Source organism: Heptranchias perlo, chromosome 32 (assembly GCF_035084215.1).
Source record: "Heptranchias perlo isolate sHepPer1 chromosome 32, sHepPer1.hap1, whole genome shotgun sequence".
NCBI classification, from domain to species: domain Eukaryota; kingdom Metazoa; phylum Chordata; class Chondrichthyes; order Hexanchiformes; family Hexanchidae; genus Heptranchias; species Heptranchias perlo.
In genome coordinates, this window is record NC_090356.1 from 14,271,808 (window position 1) to 14,286,825 (window position 15,018).

Sequence of the window (15,018 nt, forward strand, 5' to 3'; positions counted from 1 at the left end):
CCCTTCGTCAGGTGAATGAGTCAGGTGAATGAGTGAAAGGCGATTTGAGAACCTTTCACTCATTCACCTGACGAAGGGGATAATCTCCGAAAGCTTGTGATTTTAAAATAAGTTTGTTGGACTATAACCTGGTGTTGTAAGATTCCTTACAAGTAATCATATGTAAGGAGTCGCACAACACCACGTTATAGTCCAACAGCTTTATTTGAAATCACAAGCTTTCGGAGCTTTGCTCAAGACGAAGCAGCAAAGCTCCGAAAGCTTGTGATTTCAAATAAAGCTGTTGGACTATAACCTGGTGTTGTGCGACTCCTTACATTTGTCCACCCCAGTCCATCACTGGCATCTCCACATCACAAGTAATCATAGGGATGTTATGGTTGATCTTGGTACTGCTAGATGACGAAGAGAGGAATACGCACAGGCCCCAAGCCAGATTGCAAGCCCTGGCTCCTTCTGGAAAATTGGGGGGGGGGGTCACCAAGTAACTTGACCCAGAATCAGGCTTGGTAGCAATGCCCCGATTGTCAAGTAGCCCATTGACATTCACTGTCTGGGCTCACACATGAAGAAGTGATTTGAGCGAAGTACCAAAAGGTTGCCAGTGCCCATGGAATTGTGGTGCTATACTCAACAACAACAACAACTTGCATTTATATAGCGCCTTTAACACAGTAAAACGTCCCAGGGTGCTTGACAGGAGCGCTATCAAACAAAATTTGACACTGAGCCACATAAGGAGATATTAGGTGAGCAAAAGCTTGGTGAAAGTTCATCACCAGCTTCAGGAGAAAGGAAAAAACTGGAAGGGGGAGGGAGAAGTTATGATGTTTTTGGGGTTTTTTTTGCTAAAAAAAAAATAAACTGCAGATGTGAAACAAAAGAACTATCTGCTGGCAAGTTTCTGAAAACATTTGAATGTACTGTTATCTGGAAACTGGACTGCTTCCCTTTACTAGGACAATCCAGCTTCCACCCTGGACCATTAGTCCAGTGGATTCTAACAATGCCAGTGATCTGTGCATGTTGAACAGGGATGAAACTGGAATTTTCCCAGATCTACCCACACCATTAGACCGTACTAACAGGGTGAGATATTGAATGTTACGCGTAGATGCGCTGCTGAAAATGAATGTAAGAGCAGCTGGTTGGCCGTATTTCTTTGCACTATTGTAATTATTTAACTAAAAGTATAATGGCCTGGCACTCCAGTGGAAATCACTTCTGATTTTTGTCGTTTTTATCCTATAATCTTTCAGACAATGCAAAGGTAATACAAACCCATTACTTATTTATGTTTTTAAAAAGATTTTATGTTTGAGCATGATAAAGTTCATTCTAACATCACATTTGTGTCATTTAGTGTTAATCAACTGCAGATTAAATTCCAATAAACCTGCTGTTTGTACTTTTCATCGTCCACTGAGACGCTATCACATCAATTGCCTAGTACATCCTGGCCAACAGTATCTTTTTATGTAACCTTCTTGGGGGGAGGGTGGAAGAATATTGAAAATTGAATAAAATAACCATCGCCAATCCCAAAATATATGTGTTACAATTTCAAAAACCTGATTAGAATTAGGCTCCCATGATACAGATCAGGAAGATCCCAGATTCACTTTCTGGCCTGTGCTGAGTGAGTTAATCTCAGTGTGGATGGTAATGGGAGTGCTGCACTAGGGATGGGGGATGGGTACAGCCTGATTGTTATCTGGTAACCCCAGCTGGAACGTATATATGTATATTGCTATCAGGTGAGGACAGGCTTAGCAATGACTTGCCCCCCAAAACTCACTGCAAGGCTCACTTTAAAATAGCTTCTTCAGTGAGGCACTGGTGTGTTGCCGGTTCTCTTGAAATGTCACCACAACGAGTTAGTGTCTCAGGACTGGAGGGGAGGAAATTGTAAAGAGGGAGTGGTGGGGGGGGATGTCAAAATTAATTCCATTTTGGGGTTTTCTAAATTCCTTCATTAATTTTTTTAATTCTCTCTGTAGAGTAATATACATTTGATCTGCAAAAGGATCATCTGTTAAAGACTGACCTGAAATTGTGATAGAATTAATGACAGTCACTTGTACATAATGTTTGTACATATTCTTCATACTCTCTACCTGTAGAAATATAATGTACAGATTATGTTGTAATCTATTCCTGATGAAACAGCTGTTGCAGTAGTTTACGCATTTTCTGCAGATTACACTTGTTTTTCTGTAAATCTCCACATTTGGTTTCGTATAAATAAGAATATTAATCCCAATAAATAGCAGCATTTTCTGTCTCTGGAATCTCTCATTTGTGGGGCACTGGGAAGATCATAGTTCATGAGAGTGTTCAGTGAGTCAATTTAAATGGTTCGTCCATAACTGTGGGATTATTCTCAAGAATATTAACAAATTTGTCACTAGACTTCAGTCATGGAAATGTGTTGACAATTCACTCAAACAGTGGACAATGGAACCTGCTACATGGAGATTAAAATTTAATGGAATAATCTGGAGAATTTAAATTACAACAAAATGTGTTTTTTGACAGTAAACAAGCAAAAGAAAACTCAGCCTGCAAAAGCTAACACAAACCACATACACAAAAAAGCAACTAATGGACATTGTTAATCAGGCACCAATGACTAATAAATTAATAGAGCAACAGCACCACTGAAACAATAAATTCATAGAGCAGCAGCAACCTACAAATTAATAAATTACAGCAATGGGCAGTAGTGCATTAATAAATTAATTGTAAACAATTTTACAACACCAAGTTATAGTCCAGCAATTTTATTTTAAATTCACAAGCTTTCGGAGATTTTCTCCTTCCTCAGGCAAATGTTTCTCCTTCCTCAGGCAAGCTTTCGGAGAAAATCTCCGAAAGCTTGTGAATTTAAAATAAAATTGCTGGACTATAACTTGGTGTTGTAAAATTGTTTACAATTGTCAACCCCAGTCCATCACCGGCATCTCCACATCATTAATAAATTAATACAGCTATGGGCACCTGGAAATAAGGTAAGCAGTGAATAGTATGGAATTAATAAATTCATAGACCACAGCCACATGAACAAATAAATTAATGGAGCAGCAGGCACCAGCAAATTAATGAATTGATGACAAAGCAAGTTCCAGTGAATTAATAAATTCATAGAACAGCAAGCACACTAGTAAATTAATGCAGCAGCGGGCATCATCAAATTAATAAATTAACAGAGAAGTAAGCACCAGCGGATTAATAAATTCAACAGATACACCAACAAATCAATCAATAAATTAATTGGGCAGCAAGCACCAGTGAATTAATGAATGGATGCAGCAGGAGGTGGATCAATAAATCAGTAAATGAATGCAGCAGGTATCAGTGAATTAATGAAACACACACCAGTGAATTAATAAGTTAATGGAGAAGCGAGCACCAGTAAATTAATAGAACAGTAGGCACACCAATAATTCAGGAAATGAATGGAAGGGTGGATACTAGTGTATTAATGAATCAATGGAGATGGGTACCAGTCAATTAATAAATCGATAGAGCAACTCCAGTGAGTTAATGCCACTTTTTAAAAACTTTGACATCACTGCCTCCTGTCTCCATGGCTGCTAACCGACTTTTCCTGTTTCACGGGCAATTTAGCATTCAGAGCACTGTGAACACTTACAAGGGCTCATTCTACAGCGTGGAGTGACATTTGCAAGAGATTCTAGTGTCTGATGTTTTGCTCCGTTAATTGCATGCCTGCGGTCTCCTGGCCAGCATTTCCTGCAAGCACCCTATCATACCGAATAACTCAACCATGGAATTAGCCCTTTAAAAGGTCACTGGGAGGAAAGCATCCAGTGAGAAAGGTTAGTTAAGTGGGGGTGTGTGGGGTTTGAGTGGGGGATCAGGGAGTGGTTCTGGGTGATTATATTGGTGGGATGCCATGAGTCCCAAGGCTCAAAGTCAGCCACTAAGCACCAGGGAAAACAAACAATACTGGTGGTGGCCAAGGCCTGAAATTGCTCAGTTGAAAATGGGACAGGAGACAGGGGGAATCTCACACACTTCCAGCATGTTCCCGGGTGCCGTTTCTTTGGATGAAGAACCCAAAAGTTGTGTTTTAAACAGCCGCAAAAGGGGGAAAATATGAAATGTGGGTTGAATAAAACCAAAATGGCAGACAGACCTGGGGTGCCTTGTACCATAGTGCCACCATGGGCCCTGCAATACAATGAAACAAATGTTGGCTTAGGGTCTTCAATTAAAAAAGTTCATAAGTTACTTTGGGGATTTTCCATCATAAACGTTGACATAAAAGGGTGCCAGAAAATCAAATCAATAGGAAGTGAAGTTTATGGATGAGGCGTGTGCTAAATGCAAGAAGTTTAATAATATGGGGTAGATTTAGATTCCATATCATAAGAAAGTAAATTTAGGTGAGAAATCTTTTCAATCCAATATGACAAATTATTTTCAAGACTACAGTTTCTCAATCTTTATTGTCAAAATCACGATTAAATGATGGAGTTAAGAGGCCATTAGTATTAATCACTCCAGCACTAGAGATCTAGATTGCATTGATCTCTTGACATTATACACAATACTGGCTTACAAAATCTTTCATTTTCTTGTTGAATAGAATACAATCCTATGTAAACATTGAACAAGATCGGCTTTCTGCCACTGTGCAGTGACTTATAAAGCCTCTCCATTTCTTACTGGCAGTTTGACCTCTAGGCATACACCCTGGCTGTGTGGACTTGTCAATTTATATATTAAAAAGGACTGGGAATAGAAATAGTCAATAGTACTAAAGCAACAACATTTGCATTTCCATAACACTCTTCACGTACAGAAATATATCTCAAGGCACTTAACATTAAGAGGGCAAAATAGTAGATGCCAATCAAGAGCTGAAAAAGGAAAAATGGAGAGGGTTTGGGCACGAAAGCCTAAACCAAGAGGGGGTTTTCACGGAGCTTTTAAAAGGAGATAGGTTGGTGGCAAAGTAAGGAAAGGTAGCCAGAGAGTTCTTGAGCACAAGAGTGTGGTGACCGAACAAGCAACCATCAATTGAGGAGTGAAGAGTGTTTTGTCCCAGCAGGTGAAGCTATGGAATGCACTACTGCAGTGACAGACCTTGTCAACATTTTGAATAGGTTAGATAGGTGGTTGTAGGAAAGGGGAATAAAAGGATATGAAAGTAGGGCAGGCACATGGGATTAGGACTAGTGCTCACGTGGAGGATAAGCACCAATATGGAATGGTTGGGCTGAATGGCCTGTTTCCGTGTTGTAATTCCTATGTAATTCTATGCAACAAACTCCTCGGCTTCCTCCGTAACAGTGAGACAAAGCAAGATGCAGATTTGTGCATGCTAATCCAGGTGTGGTGAGTTGCTGGGCTGTCGGAGCAAAGTCCAAGCAGAAACTAGTTGTTTCATCACTGGGGTGATAATGATAATTGGTAGGTTGATCTGCCCCCGGCAGGTGCTTACTAAACAATGTTAATACAGGCCCCAAGAGTAATCTGTCTACTTGGTTGGTATCAGGTCATACTATTTGAAGCATATGGGGGCTGAAAAGGCGGCCAGGGGCAGGAGGATAAATGAAGGAGAACAGAATTAAAGTGATATTGGTTTCTTCAGACTGAGGAATACGAAAGAGCTCTGCCTAAAGATACAGATAAACTACTTAGATTTGGGAAAAACCCTCGAAGGAAATTTATCAAAAATGAATTTTCAAAAGGATTCTATCATCTTACATTTTGAAATCCTTTTTTGGCCCATGTTTACTATCAGTTATTGTGTTACATATATTTCTTTGCTGTAACACACAAAGACAGATTGTACCAAAAGAGGCAATGCATACACAATGTTCTTGGCTGATATCCATGGTATTTAGTGGCAATTACTTAAATTACCAACATTAAACTCATTGTACTTTAAATATATAATTTTAGTCTGAGTAACCAAATTTATACAGGTCTAAACAGGATTCAGGTTATGTAAAAATGTAACCTGATATTGAGATCACACAAAAGTCTAATAACCATTTCCCTCTTCTATGACTTAAAAGCTTCATCTTTACATGTTACTTCTTTTTAGCAGCTAGGCGACAGATGGCCTAAGCAAACCAGTCTATCAGAAAGTCAGAGTTGCCTTGAACAGTTCCGTCTCTCATGAACCAGTGTCAGCCATGGCTCAGTGAAAGGTGCTATATAAATGGAAGTTCTTTCTTTCTATTAGTCCTACCAGTCTTTCCCTTCACTATTGCTCTCCGAAGGCTTACTGCTTGCAGTAGCACTTCTAAGGCACGGTTGAGGCCAGATTTCTTAACTGGCCTGCTCTCCTTACTGGAAGTGGCAACATGTTAATAATAAATTGCCATTTTACACACACAAAAAAAGAAAATGGTGTTGCAAACCCACCAAATTCTACCTTCTCAGTTCTGATGATTAACTCCATGTAAAATTTGGAATCACCCTGACCATCCATTGAAATATTACTGTTTTTCTAGTTTCACCTGTTTTTATGTGTCAATGATTGACCAGCTATGACATGACCTAGTCAATATTAGGACTTTTAATTGGATGGAAAACTGGCCTTTAAATCTGTTCTTCAGCCAATTAAAATCCAACATTTTCAATCTTGCTCCTGTGTCCATAGAAGGGTGAAGAAAATAGGCAAGTAAAAGGATTTGAAATAATTTTCAAATTAGAACATGATTAGATAAGATTAAACAGAAAAGAAAGTTAAAATAATAAAACTAAAAAAAAAATGGAGCAAATGAGAGGACAGGAAGAAAAAAGGCATACCGGAGTGGTTATTACTGCAGTAATAAAAGTTCTATATGACATTTGAATGGTTTTATTACTATATTATTATTTGTTTCTACGTCACAATACATGAGCTGAAAACTTACAAAATGAGATAGACATTTCCTTGGACCTGCAGCTGTTGATGGTGGAGAATTTGACAATTGAAGGTCAGGGGAGGTAGCTGGGCTTTTTCTTATCGAAGATAATAGTCATTGCCTATCATTAGCACAAATGTTACCTGCCACTTGTCAGTCCAAGCTGCTGGTGTTTCAAGTTATGCACAAATTCTATTGCCCTCCTTTAAGCACTTACTGCTATAGACCACACCCTTCTTTCTCTGCTGACCATGCCTTAAGTTTGGATCTGCTGGCAGCCTTCTCTTTCATGCCTGGCCCAGCATCCATATATTTTTGCTTCCTTACCTGGAATTGCCTTTCTGTGGGTTTCCAATGCCACAACTCCAGTCTCCCCTTAGGTCCCAGAAACCACCGTGTTCCGCTTGTGAATTGCAAGGGAGAGAGGGAACTCTTCCTGGTAAATCTCGTATGAAGATTGTAGATTTCCCTATGGGAAAGTATTATGGGATGCTGCATATAAACAATTTGGAACAAATTATGGAACTGAAAACACAGCATGTAAGTCACAAGATAGAAAGCAAACACCGTACATCAGGAAAAAATATTTTCATACAATAATAAATCATTTTAATTTTAGAACACTTGTTCACCCTCCATGTTTGTGACCCAATACACTTAAGGTGAAAAAATAATTCAATTCAGTTTTAAAAACAAATAAAAGGAACAGAGCAATTTTACAAAAGATGATTGGACTGTTCATAATCTGTTCTTTTCCCTTACAGTTAGGAAATTTGATTAAACACATATACCAAATTCTACGTTTCGGAATTTTACCAGCGTTGTTTTCTTATGCAAACAGCCTGATGACAGTTTCTGTAAGTAGGCCACATTCCATCTGATCTCAAAACTATGGGCCTTAAAATCCACAGGTCACGGTCCAGAGTGTTACACTGGGATCGGACCCACCAATTCTCCCTCCCCCACCCCTCCCCCCCCCCCTCCCTCCCCCCTCCCTCCCCCTCCCCCCTCCCCCCTCCCTCCCCCTCCCCCCTCCCCCCCCCCCTCCCCCTCCCCCCCCCCCTCCCCCCTCCCCCCTCCCTCCCCCCTCCCCCCTCCCTCCCCCCTCCCCTCCTCTTCCTCCTCCTCCACAACGTTGACCTTGTTGGATTTGGCGGAGTCAGCAGGCGTTTTTTTAAAAAAGGCACCACTCTAGAATTCCTGCCCTCCATGGAGCAGGAACCCAGGGAGCTCCATAAATGGTGCAGTTGCCCACTTCCAGTACATAAATAATTCCAACCTAGAGATTTGGGACTGGTGGATGGAAGTCCCACAGAAACCTGCTGGGCTCCAGGAATTTCAGGCCCTTCATTTCTTTGAAGTTAAAGCAATTTCTTTGAAGTTTGTCTTTAATGGCCTACTTGGCAAGCTTACAGAACACATACAAGTGACAAAATGGTTGGTTGATGCATTGACATTTGGCTACAAAGATCCCAGGAAATCAAACAAGGAGCTATGTCTAGAGAAAGCCAGCATCACAAAACACACCAGATACAAACATCATTCCTGTTTGACACCTAATCTTTAACAGACCTCCTATAAAGAAATTGTTTATTGTGACAGGATACAAAATTTCACACCAATGAGGATAACAAAGAGAATTGACTAATGTTGGGAATTCAGGATGGAGTGCCTAGGCCTCTTTGAAGTACAAATAACCAGCCTGCTGGATGCTGCTCATTGTTTTCTTTTTAACACATTAGAAACAAATCAGCACAAATGTCTTAATTTGTGCCAGCTGCATCCTGCAATTAATTTTGCTTGTATCCTTTTCAATGATGTGGAGATGCCGGTGATGGACTGGGGTTGACAATTGTAAACAATTTTACAACACCAAGTTATAGTCCAGCAATTTTATTTTAAATTCACAATTTTATTTTAAATTCACAACCTTTTCAATGAAGGCATTAAGGAAATGAACTGCAGACCTCCTCAGTCAGCGTACTGCCTGGTGGGTACTCAACCATAAAGATGAGGAAAGTCCCAGGTGCAATCCCTGGTGCTGATGTTAGCTGCAGCAGGAGATGGGGAGCAACCGTTGACCTGAGCACCCCTGGAGGCGAGGGGAAAAATTAGCTATTGATTTCCTTTCCTGATAACTCGCCGGTGATCCTTGGTGAAGAGTTTATTTGTTTGGATGTCGTATGAGGATGGCATTAGGCTCAGCCGTGTTGACTGACCTTGGAGAATACTGGAAGCAGGTGATATCCATGGAACTATATCCCAGCAATAGCTAGTGAAAATTGCGCAGAAAAAATGGATTCAGGATTGTTATCAGTGCCACGGGCTAGTCAGAGTAGGAATGACAGGATAGCTAGGATGAATACGTGGCTTGAGAGATGGTGCAAGAGGGAGGGATTCAAATTCCTGGGCCATTGGAACTGGTTCTGGGGGAGGTGGGACCAGTATAAATTGGACGGTCTGCATCTGGGCAGGACTGGAACCAATGACCTAGGCGGAGTGTTTGCTAGTGATGTTGGGGAGGGTTTAAACTAATGTGGCAGGGGGATGGGAACCAATGCAGGAAGTCAGTGGGAAGTAAAGTGGTGACAGAAACAAAAGGCAGTAAGGGAGAGTGTACAAAACATGACCGGACAGATGGTCTGAGAAAGCAGGGTAAAGACCAAGGGAAGTCTAGATTAAACTGCATTTATTTCAATGCAAGAAGTCTGATGGGCAAGGCAGATGAACTCAGGGCATGGATGGGTACATGGGACTGGGATGTTATAGCTATTACTGAAACATGGCTAATGGAGGGGCAGGACTGGCAGCTCAATGTTCCAGGGTACAGATGCTATAGGAAAGATAGAGCAGGAGATAAGAGAGGAGAGGGAGTTGCGTTCTTGATTAGGGAGAACATCACGGCAGTAGTGAGAGGGGATATTTCCGAGGGTTCGCCCACTGAGTCTATATGGGTAGAACTGAAAAATAAGAAGGGAGAGATCACTTTGATAGGATTGTACTACAGACCCCCAAATAGTCAATGGGAAATTGAGGAGCAAATATGTAAGGAGATTACAGACAGCTGCAAGAAAAATAGGGTGGTAATAGTAGGGGACTTTAACTTTCCCAACATTGACTGGGACAGCCATAGCATTAGGGGCTTGGATGGGGAGAAATTTGTTGAGTGTATTCAGGAGGAATTTCTCATTCAGTATGTGGATGGCCCGACTAGAGAGGGGGCAAAACTTGACCTCCTCTTGGGAAATAAGGAAGGGCAGGTGACAGAAGTGTTAGTGAGGGATCACTTTGGGACCAGTGATCATAATTCCATTAGTTTTAAGATAGCTATGGAGAAGGATAGGTCTGGCCCAAAAGTTAAAATTCTAAATTGGGGAAAGGCCAATTTTGATGGTATTAGACAGGAACTTTCAGAAGTTGATTGGGAGAGTCTGTTGGCAGGCAAAGGGACGTCTGGTAAGTGGGAGGCTTTCAAAAGTGTGTTAACCAGGGTTCAGGGTAAGCACATTCCTTATAAAGTGAAGGGCAAGGCTGGTAGAAGTAGGGAACCTTGGATGACTCGGGAGATTGAGGCCCTAGTCAAAAAGAAGAAAGAGGCATATGACATGCATAGGCAGCTGGGATCAAGTGGATCCCTTGAAGAGTATAGAGATTGCCGGAGTAGAGTTAAGAGAGAAATCAGGAGGGCAAAAAGGGGACATGAGATTGCTTTGGCAGATAAGGCAAAGGAGAATCCAAAGAGCTTCTACAAATACATAAAGGGCAAAAGAGTAACTAGGGAGAGAGTAGGGCCTCTTAAGGATCAACAAGGTCATCTATGTGCGGAACCACAAGAGATGGGTGAGATCCTAAATGAATATTTCGCATCGGTATTTATGGTGGAGAAAGGCATGGATGTTAGGGAACTTGGGGAAATAAATAGTGATGTCTTGAGGAGTGTACATATTACAGAGAGGGAGATGCTGGAAGTCTTAACGCGCATCAAGGTAGATAAATCTCCGGGACCTGATAAAATGTATCCCAGGGCGTTATGGGAGGTTAGGGAGGAAATTGCGGGTCCCCTAGCAGAGATATTTGAACCATCGATAGCTACAGGTGAGGTGCCTGAAGATTGGAGGGTAGCAAATGTTGTGCCTTTGTTTAAGAAGGGCGGCAGGGAAAAGCCTGGGAACTACAGACCGGTGAGCCTGACATCTGTAGTGGGGTAGTTGTTAGAGGGTATTCTGAGAGACAGGATCTACAGGCATTTGGAGAGGCAGGGACTGATTAGGAACAGTCAGCATGGTTTTGTGAGAGGAAAATCATGTCTCACGAATTTGATTGAGTTTTTTGAAGGGGTAACCAAGAAGATAGATGAGGGCTGTGCAGTAGACGTGGTCTACATGGACTTCAGCAAAGCCTTTGACAAGGTACCGCATGGTAGGTTGTTACATAAGGTTAAATCTCACGGGATCCAAGGTGAGGTAGCCAATTGGATACAAAATTGGATTGACGACAGAAGACAGAGGGTGGTTGTAGAGGGTTGTTTTTCAAACTGGAGGCCTGTGACCAGCGGTGTGCCTCAGGGATCGGTACTGGGTCCGCTGTTATTTGTTATTTATATTAATGATTTGGATGAGAATTTAGGAGGCATGGTTAGTAAGTTTGCAGATGACACCAAGATTGGTAGCATTGTGGACAGTGAAGAAGGTTATCTAGGATTGCAACGGGATCTTGATAAATTGGGCCAGTGGGCCGATGAATGGCAGATGGAGTTTAATTTAGATAAATGTGAGGTGATGCATTTTGGTTGATCGAATCGGGCCAGGACCTACTCCGTTAATGGTAGGGCGTTGGGGAGAGCTTTGGAACAAAGAGATCTAGGAGTACAGGTTCATAGCTCCTTGAAAGTGGAGTCACAGGTGGATAGGGTGGTGAAGAAGGCATTCAGCATGCTTGGTTTCATTGGTCAGAACATTGAATACAGGAGTTGGGATGTCTTGTTGAAGTTGTACAAGACATTAGTAAGGCCACACTTGGAATACTGTGGACAGTTCTGGTCACCCTATTATAGAAAGGATATTATTAAACTAGAAAGAGTGCAGAAAAGATTTACTAGGATGCTACCGGGACTTGATGGTTTGACTTATAGGGAGAGGTTAGATAGACTGGGAGTTTTTTCCCTGGAGAGTAGGAGGTTAAGGGGTGATCTTATAGAAGTCTATAAAATAATGAGGGGCATAGATAAGGTAGATAGTCAAAATCTTTTCCCAAAGGTAGGGGAGTATATAACGAGGGGACATAGATTTAAGGTGAGAGGGGAGAGATACAAAAGGGTCCAGAGGGGCAATTTTTTCACTCAAAGGGTGGTGAGTGTCTGGAACGAGCTGCCAGAGGCAGTAGTAGAGGCGGGTACAATTTTGTCTTTTAAAAAGCATTTGGACAGTTACATGGGTAAGATGGGTATAGAGGGATATGGGCCAAGTGCAGGCAATTGGGACTAGCTTAGTGGTATAAACTGGGCGACATGGACATGTTGGGCAGAAGGGCCTGTTTCCATGTTGTAAACTTCTATGATTCTAAACAGGGCAAATAAATGCATTCCTTGTAAATCTGTTCTTTTTGGTCATTTTTTCCAGCAAACTTTAGTGTCACTGTTTAAAAATCTATATTTTTGCAATCAACACTGCATCAGAATGAATTAAATTTACCATAAAACATTGTAGTTTCTGTGATGACTGAACAAGTCCATTTTAAAGCCTCCTCCTGATCTGCCTTAGTTTATAATAGTCTCAAAGCAGAGATAAATCTTGAGGCTGGCAGAGTTACACAAACACACAACAGGAGTACAGCTGTGGGCACAGTTGGGTTAAACTTATGGAATATTTATCACATCCCAGGGGTTACTAACAATTATGTCGACCAGTTGCTTTGAATAGTTCAGTTCACCACCTATGACTTGTAACGTCTGGCTGGGGAGGGAGGAACTGACACCTCATTAATTTTGTGCATGATGTAATCTACGTGAGGGCTCCAGAAAAGTAGGAATGTCACAGATATAATTAATTGTGCATGACAGCAAAAGAAAAAAGTTAACAAATTTAGGAAGACCATAACGACCGTAAGGATAAATAACCTGAGAAGTAATACAATTAGAAAAGGCATCAGACTGAAGCATGCAGTAACAATGGAGAGCACCAAATTCATGGTGCCTTTGCTCTAAGCATACAATTTTACTCCCACCCCACATGGTTTCTCTGTACTTTTCCCCCACCTAGTTCTGTGCTGCAGCCAGATTTATCAAAGTATATTCCAATACCACATTTAGGAATGTTGGTTTTAATTTGTTACACAATATTCCTCAGTCAAGAAGTAAAAGATTGCATTATGGATCCTGCATTATTCTCCATATAAAGGTTTACATAGAGGCCCTGATTTTCTGAGGGGTGGTCGGTGACATGGAGCCTCATTAGCGGCAGGAAATGGGGCCTCGGACCTTGGTGCCACATTCGTACAGTGCCTGAATTTCCATGATTTAAACTATGCTAGTCGCTCACAGGGATGACAGCAGAAACCTGCCTCCATCACTGAACTTCATCAGAGAGGCAATGCCCAAGCTGTGCCACCTGCTGCAGTCTGTACTTGCTCCCTCACTCCTTTGGGACCACAAAGATGCGACTCGCTCCATGGTGCTCTGCGTGTCAATGAATGCCTCCCTCAGCACTGCAGTGATGCAAGGCACGTACTGCTGCATATTCTCTGACAGATGTATTCCACGCGCTGGGAAATTAAGGGGAGGTGCCCAAATTGGAAAATTGGACGAGCCCAGACCCCATGAGGAGGGCATAGACCGGCTGAGAGTTCAGGACATTCTTCTCTTTATTGTACCCTTTGTTAATTGTACCCCCATGGCTTGGGGAGGTGGGGGGGTCCCATGGTAATCCATTCGATGGAGATAATATCAAAATAAAACGTGTTATACAAAAGGAACAGTCTTCAAAATTATCCTATTTCAGGTTTGGGGGAGGATCCAGCAACTGGAGCCAATTTTTTTAAAAATCACTCTACTTGGGGGCAAAATCTCAAGTCGCAGGTTATTAGAATCACTGGATGTCTGATGGAATGTCACACCATGACAAATTACTAGCCTTAATTATATGGCTCTCGTGCAAATATTAATGGCCATTTACATTTGAAATTAATTAGCATGAGTTTATTTTATAATATCAGAGATTAGCTTTGATCCTTGTTCAATAGGTAATCTGCAGAGTATTTGAAGTGGGAACACTGATGTATATAATTACCTTCAAATTAATTAAGTACACTACTTGGAGGAAAATCACTCCAGAATTGTACTTGGTTCATATTGCTTCAAGGTCGAGCTCACCTTCAACACCAAGTGCAAGAAGTTTATGGATTTTTTGGTCTCAAAGGGCGACACAATCCAGCTAGCTGCCTCTCCATACCTTAGCCCTGAACTCGTATCACCGTAACATCTCACCTATCTCCCGCTCGACCTCATCAGGCTCATCTGCTTCATAAGGCACACCTCCTGTGAATTTGAGCTGCTCTCAATGCAACTTTAACTCTACAACTATCCGTGGCCCAATATTTTTTGACATTGTCAATGGCTCCCTTTCCTCAGGCCCTGTTCGTCCACTCTTCAAAACTAGTATCCTAGCACCTACTCAAAAAAAGTTAACCCCTCTATGCTCTCTAACTATTGCCCTATCTCTAACCCTCCTTTCCTCTCCAAGGACCTCAAACATGCTGCCTCATAGCTCTGTGTTCACCTCTCCCATCACTGTCTGTTCAAATACATTCTGTCTGGTGTCTGCCCTGCCCTCCGCTCTGGTCAAAGTTAGCAATGACATCATTTGTAACTGTGACCGTTATTCCCCTTGTACTCCATGACTTTTCCACATTGAGAATATAGGGGGGAATTTTAACACCCAGGTGGAAAGCCTGCCGGGCGAGCAGGCAGCCTGCCGGGCGAGCAGGCAGCCTGCCTAAGAGCAGCGGCAGACCCTTATGATTTTAATGGCCAGGTTTCATTTACAGCTGCCCAGCCGAAACAGACGGAAAGAGGCAGCGGGCCTGCTGCCGGAACTCAGGTAAGGCACGAAGGAGATGAGGGAAGAGGTTTGGC